The sequence below is a fragment of the Nicotiana tabacum genome, chromosome 6 (assembly GCF_000715075.1).
Source record: "Nicotiana tabacum cultivar K326 chromosome 6, ASM71507v2, whole genome shotgun sequence".
In the NCBI taxonomy this organism is placed as follows: Eukaryota; Viridiplantae; Streptophyta; class Magnoliopsida; order Solanales; family Solanaceae; genus Nicotiana; species Nicotiana tabacum.
The window spans coordinates 147,038,383-147,058,537 of record NC_134085.1 but is presented as its reverse complement, the minus strand read 5'-3'; positions in this window follow the sequence as shown (position 1 = coordinate 147,058,537).

The following is a 20,155-nucleotide window of genomic DNA, read 5'->3' as shown; positions in this document are numbered from 1 at the left end:
GTGGGCTTCATGGTGTGTTGCCAACGAGTTCTAATTGATGTTGGGTGTCTCTGGCTCCTGGACCTCGATCCTATTTGTGTCAATAAGATCTTGTACAATAGTCTTCAACTTCTAATACTTTTCAGTATCGTGCCTGGGAAACCCCGAACAATATTCACAGCTTACCGAGTGGTCCAGTTTTTTGGGAAGGGGATTTGGCAATTTGGGCTCCACAGGACTCAATAGGCCTAACTGCCTCAATTTGTGGAACAGAGTAGTATAGGTTTCTCCCAGTGGAGTAAATGTTCTCTGCCTCTGCACCCTTTCATTCCTGAGAGTCTGATTCCCACGGAAACCTGGCCCCGAAGGATTCCTGTAGGCCCTTGGTGGTAGATATGTGTTTTATGGAGGTGGATATGTATTCTGGGGAGCCAGCGCACGCTATTGTGGGCAATCCGGGGGCTGGGTGTAAGTTTGGGCGTGATGGACAGAGAAATGTGGCTCTTGTGGTGGGTAGTAGGGCTGTGGAGGGCCGTATGGAATATGTGGGTAGTTTGAGTGATGGGGTCTAGGTTTGTAGTGAGGGGGGACCTCTGGATCTAGACCAAGTACCTGCCTTGACTGTTGCGACATCTTCCTTTTTCTTCTTTCCGAGCGCACTTCCTGTGCTGCTGTGGATGGCTTGAGTGGTTACTTTAATTGCCGAATAGGTCAAGATTTTGTTGGACTTAAGTCCCTCTTCAATCATACCGCCCATTTTCACTACTTCGTTGAAATATTTGCCAACTGACATCACTAGGTGACCGAAGTAAGTTGGCTCCAGAGTCTGCAGAAAGTAGTCCACCATCTCCCCCTCTCTCATCGGAGGATCAACTCTTGCCGCTTTCTCTCTCCAGCGGAACCCAAATTCTCGGAAGTTTTCCCCAGGCTTCTTCTCAAGTTTCAACAATGTGAGACGGTTAGGGACGATCTCAAGGTTGTACTGAAAGTGACCTGCAAATGCTTGTGCTAAATCATCCCAGGTGTACCACCTGCTCGGATCATGTCTTGTGTACCATTCCAGTGCGGAACCGCTCAGACTCTGACCAAAGTAAGCTATCAGCAGCTCGTCTTTTCCCCCGGGCACTCTCATCTTACTGCAAAACTCTCACAGATGTGCCATTGGATCACCGTGCCCCTCATATAGATCAAACTTTGACATCTTGAACCCTGCTGGCAATTGAATGTCTGGGAATGGGCACAGATCTTTGTAGGCCACACTGACTTGGTTGCCTAACCCATGGATATTCCTGAAGGACTGCTCCATGCTTTTAAACTTTTGAAGCACTTCGTCTTTCTCTAGGCTCTTAGCCGGTTTTTCAGTCTCTACTGGGATCTCGAAGTGAGTATTATAAGTATGAGGCTCGGGTGCTTTGAAGGTTGGTTTAGGTGGGTAATATTGGTTATCGTGAGCCTGAAACAACGGCTCGCTGGATGATCTTTGCAACGTGGCTAGTGGGGGTGCCACAAAAATAGGAACATTTGGTGGAGGAGGGTTCTGATTGGGTTGTGAAGCTTGGGGATCATAGGCATTCCTTCCATGATAGTATTGGTGACTGGGGAAGCTTGTCGAAGGGCCAGGGGGAGGGTATTCCGGCATGTGTCCTGGTGGGAGAGTGGGAATAACGGGAGGGCAAGGCACTTTTTGTACCCTAGCTAAGGCCAACTGTATTTCTTTCATCTCCTGTCTCATCTTATCCATTTCCTCCTTCAGCATTTGATTCTCCGTCCTTTCATCCTCGACACTTTGGTCTGAACTAGTCATGCTTTTTAATACGGACCCTTTGGATCTTGTTTAGTAATGGTAATCTGCCAGAACGTTCTAACAAACTAACTGGTTCGAAATCTCTGGATCAACAACAAACTTGTTAGCGTTAGAGTTTAACACATATTGCAATTTCACGTTGGCGGATGCAATGTTCCTAGGCAGTTTAACCATTTCTAACATGTCTTTGCTTCGACCGCATGCGTCATTCCGGCTTACTTTGTTTGTGCCTCGTTTAAGTGTTTCCGAAACTTTCTTTATCTCTCTTTTTATTTCTTTCTTTTCTTTTCTTTTATTCACTTCGCCTTTTCTCTTTTTCTTTTTAGTGGTGGTCGAATCTTATGTGGATTTCCTACGTATCATGTCCCCGCATGAATCAGACCGGGCGTAGTTCTACCCTATAAGTGCGAAAAGCAAAAAGATAATTTTTGGAAATTTTCGATTTTTCATTAATAAACATTCTATTACAACCCAGACGCTCCTTGGAAAGGAAAATAATAGACTCGAAACCAAACCAAGTACGAACTCAATAACTACTGACATACTCTGATGCGAAATAAAGACAGACTCTCACAGACAACAGACTCTAAGAAAAAGAAAATGCAGATTCAAACTATGAACACATTAAAGTTTTAAATTTGGGTGCTCGCGGGGCGTCATTCGGCCTCACCGCGGTTTTAGGTGTAAGGTTCCTTTCCAGCTGCTCCAATTCATACATGATTTGCTTCACAAATATCGTCACCACCGAAAAGAAGGTAGTACGGGTCATGTTTTCACACTCCCGACACTTCCTGGTAATAGCACGAGCAATAGTCAGAATCTTGTTCCTGGTTTGGTCTTTCTCTAGGAGTATGCATTCTATTTGATCCCCTCTAGCCTTCAAAACCCGAGAATCATGCAGATGTTGTTTCCGTAACTGTTGTATTTCATCTTCCATCGAGGCCATTAGATTATAGCAATGTTTTACTCTCGGTTTCAAAAGCCTTGGCTTGTTTAGCCGCCTTGCTCTCTAGGGTGGTCACCTTCCGTTTAGACTGACAATGGTCTTTTCATGATCTTTCCTTGCCTGCTATAAGTACTGTGTGCGCTCTTTTGTTCTCTTTGCCCATTGTGCCTGGAATTGTGCTAAGGTATCCTCAGATTTCTTCAACTCATCCCGGCACTCACCGATTTCCTTTTTTAACCCTTTTATTAACCGCTCATCCGACCGACTCCTTTGTTGTTTGTCAGTATCTCTCCTCATCTGTCGGATTTGGGCTTTCAGCGCCTTATTTTCTTGGGCCAATTTGCTCTTTTCTCCCCGGTCGGCATCAACTTGAAGACTATTTTCAAATTCTAGATCTCTAATCTGTTGCCTCAGCTTGCCTATTTCTGCCCTGCAACTCTCTTCTTTAGCCAACCAATCCCACTGTTCTTGCGACGCCTGGACGAACTCCTAGAGATGGGTCCTTTTGGTCGGTCTCCCAAACTCAATTTCTTTCCTAAACCAAGAAAGGTATCCCGGCGAAACTTCACCCTTGGACCGATCGCGTACACATGTATTGGCTGTTAAGTATTGACACTCGCTCCAAATTTATCGGACTGCTGCTTCAGGAAACTGTCCGTTGGGCCCGATCTCGACTACTTTGCCACTAATATCTTCATCTTTCGGAACTATTTGGCATCTCCCCAACTGTCTCAAGACTCAATACGGGGCATAAGGCTGAATACTTCGGAGTCCCATCAAAAGGAAATGGGGCCCAATGGCTGGCATATATATGATTTCATCCACAGGCAGCCATCCCAGTGTCCACTGTATTTGGCTGGCGGTGAGGGTCCGAAAGAATGATGTCCACATCGTAACTCCCTCGGGTAGACCGACCCCTTGATTCTTGTGTAGAACTCTACTATGCAAGTTTTATTCGAGGAACCATAACTCAAGAGCTGGGAACGGTGGCAGAGATGCTCAGTCATCCATATTTGTAGCAACAAGTTACACCCCTTGAAAAAGTTCCCTCTGGCTTTGCAGGCTGTGAGAGCTCGGAAGATATCAGATACTATCATAAGCGCAAGAGTGCTTTTATCTTGAGTGAGCAAGGTACTGACGACCCCAACTATTTTCAGATCAATGTTTCCGTCTTTCCTTGGAAATACCAAAAGGCCCAAAAAGGTTATCATAAAAGCCACTTCTCTATGCTCGTCCCATTTCTGACGGTTACTTTTGCTGCATAACTCGTTACCCGGGTTGTTGAATCCTCCGACATGACCGTATCTGTCGTATATGAAGCGCAGATTACAAAAACCTGCGGCCAAATCTGGGTTATGGACCGTCCTGGGTATCTTTAATGAATCTAAAAACCGATGCACAGTGACAGCTCTTGGAGCAACCATGTATTTTTGCCTCAATGGAACTTCAGCATTTCCGATGTACCCGGCTATTTCCTCCAAAGTCGGAGTGAGTTCGAAATCGGAGAAGTAGAAGACATTGTGTGTCGGGTCCTAGCAGGTGACCAAAGCTCTTATGATATCCCCCCGAGACTGGATTTCTAATAAACCCGTAAGACCTTTTAGATATTTCTTGACCACATCTTGCCCTTCACCACCTAAATCATCCCACCATAGCCGCAACTTGAAAGGGATTTTAGTCATTATTGAAAAAGGTTCATTTTGCATCATGCTTATCCTGCACATTTATTAAGGTGATTAAGAAATAAAATTTATTTGACTCAACAAATTGACTATTTTTAATTTCTCACAGATTAAAAGGAAGATCCGGCTCCGCACATGGCTTTTCAGCACTTCAGGAACGAAGATTTTAAAGCTGGGTGAGTCAACCGATTCAAAAATCCAAAAATGACTAAAAGTGGCCATTTATGCAAAGTCAGCCTTCCGGCGTCCCTTTCGGGAACATTCGGCTATTCTTGCCAAAAACGGCATCACCCGACTTATTTATGTTGACAATTAAAATTGGACATTTTTGGCTATTTTTGTAAAAGGGGAGGTTGGACCCGATGAGGGTTGCCTACGTATCCCGCACCCTGTGAGAATCAAACTGGCGTAGTTTGGGTAGATAAAGCAAACTTCTTTTGAAAACAAGACTCTTTTCAATGGCAAATAAAACCAATTTTCATAAACAAAACCCCATTTTTTGTTTTCAAAAATTCGACAGAGTTTCGACGCTATTTGGACATTGATTTTTCAAAACAGACGATTAACTAGCTCTATCTCTCTTTTCTCAAAGTATCCAAAAACTGGTCAGCATGCGAGTCCGAAAAAACAAATGCACAGGTAGCAAGTTGGATGCATCATGATGGTCTTTTGTCGTTTTGGTACACCTGTCCTAGATAGACCCAACCCCTGTGTTGAGCCTCCAAAGTCAAATGCACATGATGCAAACAAACGTTCCTACTGGGGATCCGGCATGAAGCTGAGTTATTTTAGGTTTGTAACTTGGGTATTTGTTCTAAATTGTGTACCCGAGCGGACAACTCAAGTCGAGGAGGGGGCTACGTACCGGGAACCAAAAGGCCATCTGGCTTAGTAACTTGTCCGGCCTCTTTCTTATTTCAGATATGACACTAACAGAATAGGGAGTCTCAACCAGCAAGCACATCCCCGGAGGTAAGAAGAGAAGGGTTTCGGCACAGTTTATATATAGTTCAGATAATATCAAAGCGGTAAAAGCGGCATTTAGCACATTAGGCCCAAACATGTAACAAAATCAGATAAAGCCAAATATAACAATTTATCTAAGCTCGAATTCTGAACCCTGAACCAAAGATTATGGGTTATCTCCCCAGCAGAGTCGCCAGAGCTGTCACACCTCCTTTTTCACCTACACCCGCGAGGGGCGTAAAAGGGAGATTTTCCAATTAAAGGACAATCGAAAGGGGTTTATTTATTTATTTCAGAGCCGCCACTTAGGAGATTTATGGTGTCCCAAGTCACCGGTTGAATCCCGAATCGAGGAAAAGATTGACTCTGTATTACAGTCCGTGAACCAGAAATCCAAGTAAGGAATTCTGTTAACCCGGGAGAAGCTGTTAGGTATTCCCGAGTTCTGTGGTTCTATCACGGTCGCTCAACTGTCATATTCGGCTTATTTATCTAATTTTAATACATATTGAACATATGTGCAAATTTTTAACTGTGTACCGCTTTTATTATTATTATTTTTTACCGAGAATTGCAACATCGTGAAAATACATCTCTAACCACGTCACATCAATGCACCCATGGTTATTGACATATTTCAACTTTGTCGAGATTTGGATTTGGGTCACATAAATGTGCACCCGAGTTTAAGAAGATAATATTATTAAATACGCGCCTAAAGCGACTAGCGTATCATTATTTTGGGTAGGACCGTGAAATTTTGCTAAACGGCCCATCCCGAAGTATAAGTAACTTTACCAACATGTATAGAGGGCCCGTCGCATTCATTATTTTTTTAAAAGGAATTTGCAATGTCATGGAAATGCATCTCGAACCACGTCACAATCATTGTACCCGTGATTATCGACACATTTTGACTTCGTTGAGATTTAAATTTGGGTCACATAAATGTGCACCCGGGTTTAAGAAGGTAATGTTATATAAAGTACGCGCCTAAAGAGACTAACACGTGGTTATTTTGGGGAAAGGCCGTGAAGTTCGCTAAGTGGCCGATCCCGAGTTCTAAGTAATTAATACATACAATTGTGAGGGCCCCGCAGTCCGTGCATTTTATTTAGCGAGGCTCATCTCGTTTATTTTAAAAGGACGATCCTAAAGTGACTACATTTTTCTATCATATTTTGTCTCTAGTAATAAGAAAAGGCCCTAATTAATTAGCATGTCACTGAACCGTGACTAAGTGCTCAAATAGATTCAGTTCAATTTGGTAATCGATCCATCATGGGCCTCTGTACAGGGATATCATGGCTTTATTCAATGCTCTATAGGCAAACAAACTGTCAATTTCAAAATCCTATTTGTTATTTGGATATTACCTTTCCTACATGCAAATTAATGCGCTGGGACTGAGCTTAAAGTCACCAATTAAAACCACTTGCTCGCCTAATATTATGATCTACACGACAAATGCTATTAGGAACTCTATCTCATAACATGAGTTTTCTTCAAACAGATTTGAAAATAGTTGACATGAATTTAACTAAAGCTAACATGAACTTCTTCCAATTAATCACAACTGGTGCTCAACGACTAAATTCCTGTACGTTTTGTATATATGAATACATGATTTTATGATTCAACTAGACACATTCATACTTAGCATTTTATTAGCCCACTTAATACATCATAAACAAAAATCTAAACCACATCAATAAGCTGAATGTTGAATATACAGTTACAGAAATTGAAATAACTTAGCTTTCTTGCTTCAATCCTTTCATATTTCAGCTCGAAACTATCAAAGGCAAAGCTGTGTACCTGGAATTGGAATATAAATGAAGTAGAAGAGGTCAGGTACAACAATAACTCGAACAACAACAACAGTAATCAATGCCCAGTAATATAGAACAACGAGCAGACCCAAGTGATAAACCAGAAATCCAGAAGTGTTTAAAACCAAACAGAATTACCAGAACTGACTCAAAACCAGCCTGAATAAACCCAAAATCATTAGAAAACCAACCAGGAAACCTCTGAAACTCTCACAAACAGAAATTAAGCTAGAAACATGCAACTCATCAACTGGAATTCTAATTTGACTTCAGGAGCACTAATGCAACAGTAGGTTTTCTCAATCTTTGTCAAGGTCAGGAAGTGTGTGTCTCTCAAGCCATCTCGCTATTTTGTCTCTCAATGTCTGTTTTTCTCTCTGTATGTATGTCTATATTTGGACTTTTTCTATATGTTTTTGACTCTAAACCCTTACTGCCCCTTCAAAAGTCCTCCTCAATGTCTCTACTAATCTCTATATTTAAACCCAAAACCTTAGCCCATTTTCCAGCTCTAAGGAGCACTTAAGTATTTCTACCCATGATATTCCCTGACAGCCACTACTACATGTTTTTTTTTCTCTTTTTAATCCAAGGTTATGGGTAACTTAACTTATTTAATCAACTTCTCATGCCATTAAACCTTGTTCCCCACTGATTACTAAACAATTCATTAGTTTATTGGTACTTTAATACCCCACTGTCAGGACATTCAGCTTAACAAATTTCAAATCTTTCAATCCTAAAATACCCTCCTAAAGTCCCTGAAATTACTGCCCTACCCAATCCCTTTCACTCTGCATTGAACCTTTCAACTCTAACCGATTCAAACCTACCAACTAACTAAGCTGAATCCAACAAACTACAATAGCTATAACCAATTCAAATCAGCTAGTAATTCACGATAACAAATGACCAATAAATCCAGTTCAATGAACTGAATATACCAACAGGCGCAGTTCTAAATTCAAATATACAAACAAGCTCATTTTAATACAAACTTTAGAACACAAACGAGGAAGGAGGGAAACAGACAAGAATGAACCACAAATTAGACTATTATCATGCTAATCTAACATTCAAGCATACCAGACTAATCGACGACACTTATTCAATCGATTACACAAATTATAACATATAACAATCGACAACAAATAGAAGCAATGACAAAATTGAACCAAATAAAAGGTCTGATGAAGAAAGACAGAATCAATCGACAAAAATTGAAAAATCAATAAAGCTACACTTAAACAAAGTAAACAGAATAAACAAACACAAAAATGGAACAAACAGGAAAAGGAAAATACCTCAGGAACTCGGAGACTAGACGATCCTGACTTGGACTCTGACTCGGACCTTTTTGAGGTCGAACGGACCTTAATCGAGTGTTCTTTACTGAGAACACTTTGACTAAGGTCCACTGGACCACCAAATTACTTTTCTTCGGACAAACTTCAACCTTTGGTTTTCTAGGGTTCTTGGGGGTTCGATTTGGGGTTCGAATGGTTCTGGTCTGATTCGAACCAAACCAATGGTGGTTTGGTGATGAGGGAGGTCAGGGAGATGTCTGGTATGAGTTTGGGACTGGTTGGGGTAGGTTTAGGTTCTGCTCGAATCTTCGATTTAAGATTCGAGAAGCTGGAGGTTGATTCGAGGCAAACGGTTAACAGATCCGTAACGAGGGGGGTCAGGGGGTGCCTTGGTGTGAGTTTGGGACTGGTTGGGGTGGGTTTCAAGTTTTACTCGAATCTCCAATTGAAGATTCGAGAAGCTACAGGCTGATTCGAGCAAAATGGGTAAGAGATTCGTGGAGAGGGTGGTTAGCTTCCCTAGGGGTGTTGGTTTCATGGTCATCGACGTTATTGCCGCCGGATTTTAGGCGAAAGGGTTTCAGGGTGGCTAGGGTTTCGAGGGTCGTTTGGTTTGTCTCTGAAAGAGACGATGAATAGGGGTATGGCTTAGGGGGTGTGAGGTGAGAGGTTGGGCTTATATATGGAGGGGGTGGTTTAACCCTGGTCATTGGATCAAGCACGATCAATGGCCTGGATCAATTCATTTAAAGGAAACAATGTCGTTTAGAGTAGTACTGGGGCGGGGTCGATCCGGGGGCAAGTGGGTCGGGTTGTGGGGATTGTTCTGAGGCGTTGGATCAAATGAAATGAATGGCCTGGATCTATTGGCTATATATGACGTCGTTTGGATATATCTGGAGATTGACTAGACCGTTCGATCAAGTGAGATCAACGTCCCAGATTTTTCATGCCCGAACGGTGTCATTCCACCTGCCCCCAAGACTGGTTGGGTTGGACCGGATAAGAGGGTATTTGGACTAGGCCTGAACTGTCTTTTAAAATTGGCCCAGTCCGATTTTCTTCTCTTGTTTCTTCTTTTTCTTCTATTTTCTTTTTAATTCCTAATTACCAACTAAAAATCCTAATTAAATTATAAAATTGACAATTAACTAAAACATTAACTCTTAATAATCTATCACACGAAATTAAACATCAAATGAGGATAAAATCACACAATTCGGACATTAAATGCAAAGTACATATTTTTTGTGATTTAAATTGTAAAATTAAATCCTAAATGCATATGCACCACATATTTTTGTATTTTTTCTTAATTAAAGTAGAAATAAACATGCATAGACAAAATACGAATAAATCACAAACAACACAAAACCCATTTTATTTTGAATTTTTTGGGAGTAGTTCTCATAGGGCAAAAATCACGTGCTCACACAAACGTGTTAGAGTCCTTCAACGGGTTATTGAAGTCGGCAAGAGGATTGCCCGTCATAGCCATGGTGCGGATGTCGTTCAAGCAGATGGCGGAGAGGTTTGTTGAATGGTCTGCAGCTGCAACAAAATTGATGGAGAGGGGTGTTGAATTTATGCCAGTGCCGATGCAGAGATTTAAGAAATACAGACGGCGAGCACATTGGCATTCATTTTTGCAGTATGATAACGAAAGAGGTATTTTTGAAGTTCGCACCGCTATCCATAATAATCGGGGTAATAATGTACATACCCTAAATGAATTAGCAAGGTTATGCTCCTGTGGGAAATGGTCCATCTACCACATGCCTTGCTCACATGCCATCAAGTGTTTTCAATGTGTTGGTTATGCGGAGACCAACTATGTTGATCAACAATATAGTGTTTCCAAGTACCTAAACACATATATTGGTCAGTTGCAGCCAGTGGGTGCTGAGCATTATTGGCCTCCGAAACCATTTAAAATGGTGTGTAACAAGTCCTATTTGCGTAAAAGATAGGTGTAGAAGAGAACGTGTATATGGAACCAAATGGATGTTAGTGACACCGTTTATGCGCGCAAATGTGGTATATGCTCGCAAACAGGACACGACCATCGTAAATGTCCTTCAACTGGTTTGAGTGGCAAAACTAATCAAGCTCGTGGTGGGTGTTCTTCTAGTGTACCTAACTACCCATGAGTTGATGTTGTAATAATTAGCTATTATGTCTATGTTGCAAGATTTATGAAATAAAATTATGCTTGTTAACTATGATTTGTATTTTCCCATTTTACCTATTTAAATAATAATTTAATAAAATTATCTATATATTTATTATGTGTGTGTTGTCTTGTCGAACTAAAAAAGCTGACCAGTTGACATAAAGTTGTCTTGTCAACATCATGATATTTAACACGCAAAGTATAACGCCATTAAATAGTATGTTATGTGTGTGTTGTCTTGTCGAATTGAAAAAGCTGACCAGCTGACATAAAGTTGTCTTGTCAACATCATGATATTTAACACGCAAAGTATAGCGCCATTAGATAGTACGTTATGTGTGTGTTGTCTTGTCGAACTGAAAAAGCTAACCAACTAACATAAAGTTGTCTTGTCAACATTATGATATTTCACACGCAAAATATAGCGCCATTAGATAGTACGTTATGTGTGTGTTGTCTTGTCGAACTGAAAAAGCTGACTAGCTAACATAAAGTTGTCTTGTCAACATCATGATATTTAACACGCAAAGTATAGCCCAATTAGATAGTAGGTTATGTGTGTGTTGTCTCGCCTATAAATAACGGGCTCATTGTAGTTATTGTATGTGCTCAAAATTTACTAAAAGCAAATATTTTATTAAAAGTAAGGTTTTTTTTACTAAAAGCAAATATTACACAAATGGTTCAACCTCTTCGTCCACTGTCACACCTCCTTTTTCCGTCCCCGCAAGGAGTGAAGGGGTTTTTCCAATTAAAGGACAATCGAAACGAGATTTGTTGATTTATTTCAGAGTCGCCGCTTGGGAGATTTAGGGTGTCCCAAGTCACCGGTTTAATCCCGAATCGAGGAAAAGAATGACTCTGTTTAACAGTCCGCGAACCAGAAATCCGGATAAGGAATTCTGTTAACCCGGGAGAAGGTGTTAGGCATTCCCGAGTTCCGTGGTTCTAGCACGGTCGCTCAACTGTCATATTCGGCTTGATTATCTGATTTAATACATGTTGAACCTATGTGCGAATTTTAACTTTTAACCGCTTTTGTCATTATTATTATTTTTATCAAGAATTGCAACATCGTGGAAATACATCTCGAACCACGTCACATCAATGCACCCGTGGTTGTTGGCACATTTCAACTCTGTTGAGATTTGGATTTGGGTCACATAAATGTGCACCCGAGTTTAAGAAGATAACATTATTAAATACGTGCCTAAAGACTAACGCGTTGTTATTTTAAGAAAAGCCGTAAAGTTCGTTATGCGGCCTGTCTCGAAATCTAAGCATTCGAAATAACTATCCATTGAGGGCCCCGCAATTTGTGTATTCTTGTTTGTCGAGGCTCGTCTCATTCATTATTTTTTTAAGGAATTTGCAACGTCATGGACATGCATCTCGAACCACGTCACAATCAATGCACCCGTGGTTAGCGACACATTTCGACTTCGTTGAGATTTGGATTTGGGTCACATAAATGTGCACCCGAGTTTAAGAAGATAACATTATTAAATACATGCCTAAAGCGACTAGCACGTTGTTATTTTGGGTAGGGCCGTGAAATTTGCTAAACGGCCCATCCCGAAATCTAAGTATTTAATACATACATTTAACGAGGGCCCCATCATTTATGTGTTTATCCAGCGAGGCTCATCTCATTTATTTTAAAAGGACAATCCTAATGTGACTACATTTTATTAAGTTTGTCTCTAAAATAAAATCTCCAAATTAATTACATGCTTTTAAAAAATGGGGACGTGACTTATTAGTTATTAGTCTAAGACAAATGCAAATGGGAAATTGTAATCGAGCTTGTACAAAGAGAGATTGCTTTCGTTCTATATTCTATTATTTAATAACACTAGAACATGAGATTGACACACAATAATATCAAAATAAATTAACTATTCTTTGATTAATTTAAACTAACATCATTAGATGAAGGAGTTATTATATATATGCAACCCCCTTACTCATTAATCAGTCAACTACATTTTTATACAAAGAAAGGAAAATTCTATTCAAGCAAAAATCTAAACAGGAGGAATTCAACAGGAACAAAGCCTGGTCAATACTTCATTTCGCCTCAAGCCAAGAGTGTACAAATGTGTACCTGGAAATGGTAATACAAGAAGAAAAGAAGGAGGAGTCAGCAGCAGTAATAACACAGCAACGCAACAGCAACCCAACAGCAGCAATTCGAACCAGATTCAAGGCCCAGAAAAATTTGAAGAAAACCAAACAAGCTTAATAGAACAAACTCACAAGTTTGTAAAAAGACTAAACAGTAACAACCCACGCGTGTATTAAACCCGAAACTAAACTCGTTTCTCACTTTGTTTTTGTTTTCTCTTTTTCAACTCTCCAACACTCTTGAGATTTTCAGAATGTCTTCCTCTTCCAAAAATCCTCTCTAAAAACCTCTCTCTAAAAATGTCCTCCTCAAAAATTTTCTCCCCCAAATCCTCCCCTTTCTATGTCAAAATGACTCTTATTTATAGCAAGACTCTTGTCTTGAACCACTAACCTGAAATATTCTTTTAATTGCATGTCTTGCCCCCACTACTTAATGTTTTCTTATTTAATTCCTTTGTCCCCCATGCCTACATGTTTTGTCCCCCACTACATTAAACAAATATATCAACCTCACTCCATTATATCTTGTCCCCCATGCTTAACTTAAATAATTACATTATTTCCCCCCACTACATTATGTCTTGTCCCCCACTATATTATTTTAATATTGTTAATGCCTAGTGGACAGAGCACTCAGATTAAATAATTGTTCAAATGTTCAATTCCAAAAATACCCCTCCGACCTTATTGAAATTATCATTTTACCCCTGAACGTACTGTAATTTACCAATCTACCCCCATCAGCTATAACCAATTCACCTAATCAATTCCAACCAAAATACAGCAAATATAACCAATTCCTAAACAAATTCAAACAACAAATCCCATGAACACAGATTGAATCATACAACATCAAATTAATGGGAATAAGTTAACCATATTGGGAACCAATCCTGGTTAACCTAGACAAAAATGAATGAGCAAGGAGACAACAATATTAACAACAAAGATACATGATTCAAACTAAATCAAAAAATTAAAAACCAAAACATAAACTCACATTAAATCATTGGATTAAAAACGAACTTCAAACAAAAAATGAACATGAATTAAATCTATATTAAACAACAAACATGACGGATTCAAACGATTTAAACTAATACTTCTATATTAAAACCAAATCCTTTTAAATTAATAAAAAAACTAAAGAAATAATTAATTAAACTTCAACTTAAATCTAAAAACATTATAATTACTAACAATTTCTACCTAAAAATAAACAAGAAAAATGAAACAAACTGAAGAAAAATAAGAAAAACAATAAAAATGAATTGGTTAAACCAACTAACCGGATCGGAACGACGATGAACTTGAACGAAAACAAATCTGTCCGGAAACAATTATCGCACCAAAATAACTCGATGCCGAAGACGACCACGAACAGACGATCAAGGAAGATGGTCGTTTGGTATCGTTTGAAAACGAGGCAGTGGCAGCCCGTCGAAGCTGGACGAAGCAGAAGGCAGCAACACCCCGGAGAAACAGCAGTTGTTGCTGCTGTGTCGCCAAGCTGGAGGTCGACTGGGCAGTTACGGAGGTAGTGAAATAGCAGCAACTGCTACTGCTGGACAAGGAGCTCGACGAGGCAGCTGGAGGTTGACTGGGCAGTGTTGACGATGGGTTGTTTGACTGAAGGAGACGACGAAGAAGTAGAAGCCATGGGTTCTGTTTGGACGTAGCAGAAGCAGCAGAAGCGAGCTGGGAAGGTTTGTTGGTGGAGCAGATGAAGAAAACCCCATGTCCATGGCTGGAGCTCGGAGATGGCAGTGGTCGTTCATGTCGGCGTCAAACATGGAGCTCAACGAAGAAGGCCGCCATGGGAGCTCAAGCTCGAGCTCGACGACGAAGAAGAAAGCAACTTGCTTGGCTTTTTGTTTGGAGCTGCCTCACGTGAGGAGGAAGATGATGGTGGTGGTTTGTGTGTGTGTGTGTTTTGGAGTTTTGGAGATGGTGAAGGAGTTGTGCATGTGTGTGAAAGGGGCAGCCATGGATGAAGGTTGTTTGGAGGAGATGGAGAGAAAGAGAGAGGGAGGCGGATGAGTGTAGTCTTAGGGTTAGGAAAATGAAATGAAGATTAGGAGGGGTTAGGTCATTTGGGGTTGTGGGGCGGACCGGGTCGACCCGTGTTGAAATGGACCGGGTCATGGGGAAGGTTGGGTATCTTTGGGCCTGTGGTTTGAATTTGAAGAAGAGGCTCAATTTCGATTTTCTTTATATTTTTTGCTCTATTTTCTTTTACTTTCTAATTAATAAAACTAAAATTCTAAATTAAATTATAAACTAAATTAACTTATAAAAAATACTAATTAATTCCTAGCGACAAATATCATACATAATTAAACACCTATTAAAACAAAATTGCACAATCTGACATTGAATGCTAAAAATGCAAACAATGCATATTTTTGTAATTTTCATTCTTGTAAAACAAACTTAATTATTCCTAATTGTAGAATTAAATCCTAAATGCAAATGCGACATATTTTTGTATTTTTTTTATAAATTTAACAAATAAACATGCATGGACAAATACAAATAATTATCCAAAAATGTCACAAAAATTCTCAAAAATTGCACACAAAGGAAAATCGTTTTATTTTGAATTTTTTGGTTTCATAGGGCAAAAATCACGTGCTTACATCCACCAAAGTGCAACTGTGGAAAAGCATGCTTGATGCAAAATTGTTGGGAAGATGATGAAGTTGGACGCCGCTACTGGCACTGTATGAAGCAGTTTTACAAGGTTCCCGACGAACCTATTTGTGATTTTCAGGAATGGGTTGATGAATCATGTTATCAGGAATGTCAGTTTCTTCATAATATGTGTTTAAGACAATGGGAACATGAAAAAGAAAGAAATAGAATTATTGCAGACTTGAGGATGAACCTAAAAGAGGTGGGAGAAGAAAAATGGAAAATACAATGGAATTGTGAAGCACAAAAAGAACGTAAAAAAAATATAAACTGGAACTTGCGGAGGTGAAGGCGAAACTAAAAGAGGGAAGAAGAAAAAGAACAACTGGAAGAACGATTTAAGTGGTTGGAGCGGAGAATAAATAGCAACCGGGGCTAAACATTGGCATGTATGTGTTTAGTGTATTTTTCATATTTCATGTATTTTTATTATGTTGGCCTGCTATGTTTGTGTTTGTGCTTGTGTTTGTGCTGTAGTAATGTTTTCCTTGTTTGTTGTACTAAATTTTATTTTAATTGAAGTAGAAGTTAAGTTTAAGTGTGTGTGTTGTACTAAATTTTATTTTAATTGAAGTGGAAGTTAAGTTTAAGTTCTTGTGTTGTACTAAATTTTATTTTAATTGAAGTGAAAGTTAAGTTTAAGTGCTTGTGTTGTTCTAAATTTTATTTTATGAAACTATCAAACGAATGGAGAACTAAAAAAAGTAATGGGCATATTCGATTAAATATTGTTGTTAATGTATACAAAAATATTATTTACACCATATCAATGTGTCCTGCATCCGATGTGTCTCAATGCAGCCGCTGGCCTGAGACGCATCCCTTCCCGCCCGGGTACGCTATCAGGATCATCATCATCAAGTCGTCTCCTTATAGCCGAATGCGGCGCAGGATGACATGTATCGGTGGTGTTGTCAGCTCCAGTAGAAGGCTACATAATAATATGAACTTAGTATAGAAAACTGCATAACAATTCACAACAATTTATATTGTCTTACCATCATCGTCTCTAGATCCTGAATGTAGTCATCTGTCGCTGCATCGCATGAAGCCTCGTAATACTCGGTTTGTCGCTACTTTGATTCAAAAGGTAACCAACGGTTCCCGACTTTCTCCGCTTTCCGCAACCGTAACCACTTGTCATTCCGATTACTTCATCCATAAACCTTTTTTTTTATTTCAAAATAGCGATACACTCTAAAAAATAAAGGAGAAGCTTCCATTCTAGAAGCTACCGCTTCCCGCCTCCCTCGGGGTGAGAAGTTCCCTTCCCTTTTCTAAAATGCCTTAAAAGGAAATTAATAAAGTTAAAGAAAATAAATAAGTTACAATTAAAACAAATTCAAATTCAATACTAATAAACTCATACCTGCGCATATGATGTGGAGCCATAACTCAGTCGGCGCCCACTATAAAAATCTCAGGTCGGTCAATCCTCAACAGTGGTAGACGGGCCTGGGAAGTATCTACCCCAATCCACTCCTTGAATATCCGAGCCCGTGATTAATAATTGACCCGATGGGGTCACCTGCGATGGTACTAGAGTGCGATAAATTCCAAGGCTGTAAGACGGCATGTCCGTCTCATGCATGCCACTTGCCATATCAGTAGCAACATCATCAGCAGGAGCCTCAACGCCCCCTTGCTGGGGACCACCACCTCTCCGCCCACGACCACGTCGTCCGGCACCACCAGCTCGTCGGCCACCACCAGCTCGTGGGATACCACGACCTCGATGGTACTGCGCTGGGTCCATATAATCAGCCTCGTGTGCCAAACGTTGATCCGATCGGGCTCACCGCAGTGTCTGGGTAGCCACATCCATGAATCGACGACTATACTCCTGCATGGCCACAGGATCGTGGACATAACTCTGCATCTACTGCCCCATATGATAGACGTTTTGCAATCCAATCGCCTGCACAAAGTAAAAAATATAAACTACATATTTGGCACTAAATTACAGGTATATAACTAATAATAACAGAAAACATACCAGGGCCTCGTGTCTCCCGGCGTATGGGACGTACCGACCGTGTGCCTGATGAACTGGGTTCCCAATAAAAAGTCGGGAAATAGTGCGGTACCATGCCATATAACGTTGAATAGGAAAGTGTTGCGGAGGTGGGGTCAAGTCCCCTCGCCTGTCCCAAGTACCCAACTGCTCGTTAAGCCATGCCATAAATGTGTCGTCCCCCCTGGACCGATCATCCCTCTCATAATGTAAAGCATGCCATGCAGGTGGAGTCGGTATAGGCTGCGGCAGGCCAAACTGACGAAATACCCACTCGGAGGCATGGTGCTCGACAATATCGAGGCATATGAGCGGGACAGAAGCCCTCCAAATATGTCGGGCGAACGTGCAATACGCTAGCAGGCTACCTATCACCTCATCGTTGTACGGCATCCAAATGAACTATCAAATAAGAACACAAACCGTTAGTATGCACAACACTAAGTTAATCTATAATAAGTAAGTTTAGTTAGATATTAACATGTGCGTCCTCCAGAAGATCCAACACATCCCTGCAGAGGGGGAGATTATGATGGGCATCATACTCTCGTGCAAGAGTGCGATGCATAACCCACCTACAGGCTAGAGGGAATTGCAGAATTTCTACATTAGCCGGTAGCTGTGGTAGAGGTGGCTGAAACTGCAGAAATCTCTCCCAAACCCAAACCTAACATACAAAGTTGACGTAAAGTATAAGATTAACTATAACTAGGTAGAATTGTAACTAATGGACATATTATTTGAATATGTTGTCACCTGTAGAAGCGGCAGAAAGCCACCAACGTCTCTCTGTGTGTTGATGCAAGCCCGACACATCTGCTTGTACATATATGAGATGACAGCACCACCCCAGCTGTAGATGGTTGTATCCTCGAACCGGGCAATATGATGTAGAAAACGGAGGCTTACTAGGTTCCCCGAAGTGTTCGGGAACAAGACCCCCCCAAATAGAAGGAGCAACAGCAGCCTCATATATCGCTGTACATCTACCTTCGCTGACTCGTCGGTGATAGTATGGTGGATCTGCACCAGGTGGTCTCTAATGGGGACCAACTGTATACGACTAGACCAGACGATACCGCCTCGTCCTCCGGCCTTGAAACCTGTGAGCATGTGCAGCATATCCCAATATGTCTACTGCGAATAATATCTCATAGTCGCAGGTAGTAAAACTGGCAAGCCATCAGCGGACAGGCCATATAAAATATCAGCGTCCTGGAGTGTGATGGTGGCCTCGCCGATGGGCAAATGGAAAGTGTGCGTCTTTGGTCGCCACCGCTCAATCAAGGCCGTGATCAAAGCATAGTCGAGATGTATCCGGCCAATCCTAATAATCCTATATAATCCCATCTCCTCCAGGTAATGGACCACGTGGGGATGTAGAATGCGGGGAGGACTCAAAAACTCCCACAAGAGATCCACTCTCTTATCCCAGAAAGTCTGCGTATGCAACTGTCCGTCCCATATATACTCGGATCTATGTTGGGGTTGTAGGGCTAATAGATCCAACGTCCGAGGGCCGGGATGTATAGTCTCATCCATGTCGTCAACTGTAAATTCATATTTTTAATAACTTAATTGTACAAATTATATATATATATATATATATATATATGGGTTCAGGGCTCGATATTTTGAGGACCAGTGACACCAAACTATCATTAATAATTATGTGTTTTTATTATAATTTAAATTTATATTTTTTAATAACTTAATTGTACAAATTATATATATATGGGTTCAGGCGGGCTCGATATTTTGAGGCCCAGTGGCACCAAACTATCATTAATAATTATGTGTTTTTTTATAATTTAAATTCATATTTTTTAATAACTTAATTGTACAAATTACTAATTATGTGTGTTGATATAATTATTAACTTAATTGTACAAAGTTTGCATTTTCAACAACCAGTATAAGATACTTAAACAAAAGAAATTCTAAGCTAAAATACTACACATTACTACACTACAAGGCTCTAAATTTTACTACGCTAAAAGGGTCTACGTTTTACTACGCTAAAAGGGTCTACGTTTTACTACGCTAAAAAGGTCTAGATTTTACTACGCTAAAAAATAATATAAACTAAACATAAACAACAAATAAATTTAATTGCAAATAAAACACAAAACGGCATGAAAACACATATATATAAATCAGTATATTAACAGACAAATTTATTTTACAAATTTATATTTTTTAGAAAACACCAATATTAAATCCAGATAAATTTAACATGTTAGTTTCGGAAAAAAATGCAAACCGAAATAGAACACATACAAATCAAATAATATGCATTATTATAAATGTTTCAACTTAAAATAAATCGAAATACCTCGATTTAGAATTTTCGGAAAACAAAAAGATTGAAATTTTGACTCCGGAAGTGTGAATCAACAATAACACGAAGCTCTACTCGAATGTGAGACCTACGTTTTTCAAGTTTTATGTGTCAGGGTGACCCAAAAATATTTTTTTTTTAAAAAGGAGGGCAGAAACGGGTATGGGGTGGGGGACCAAGAAGAGAGGAGAGGTTAAAAAAATGGAGGATGCATCAATGAAGAAGACGGAGAGATTTAAAAAAATGTATGTATAGCGCCAGGTATTGTGGTGCTATACCTGGGCGTG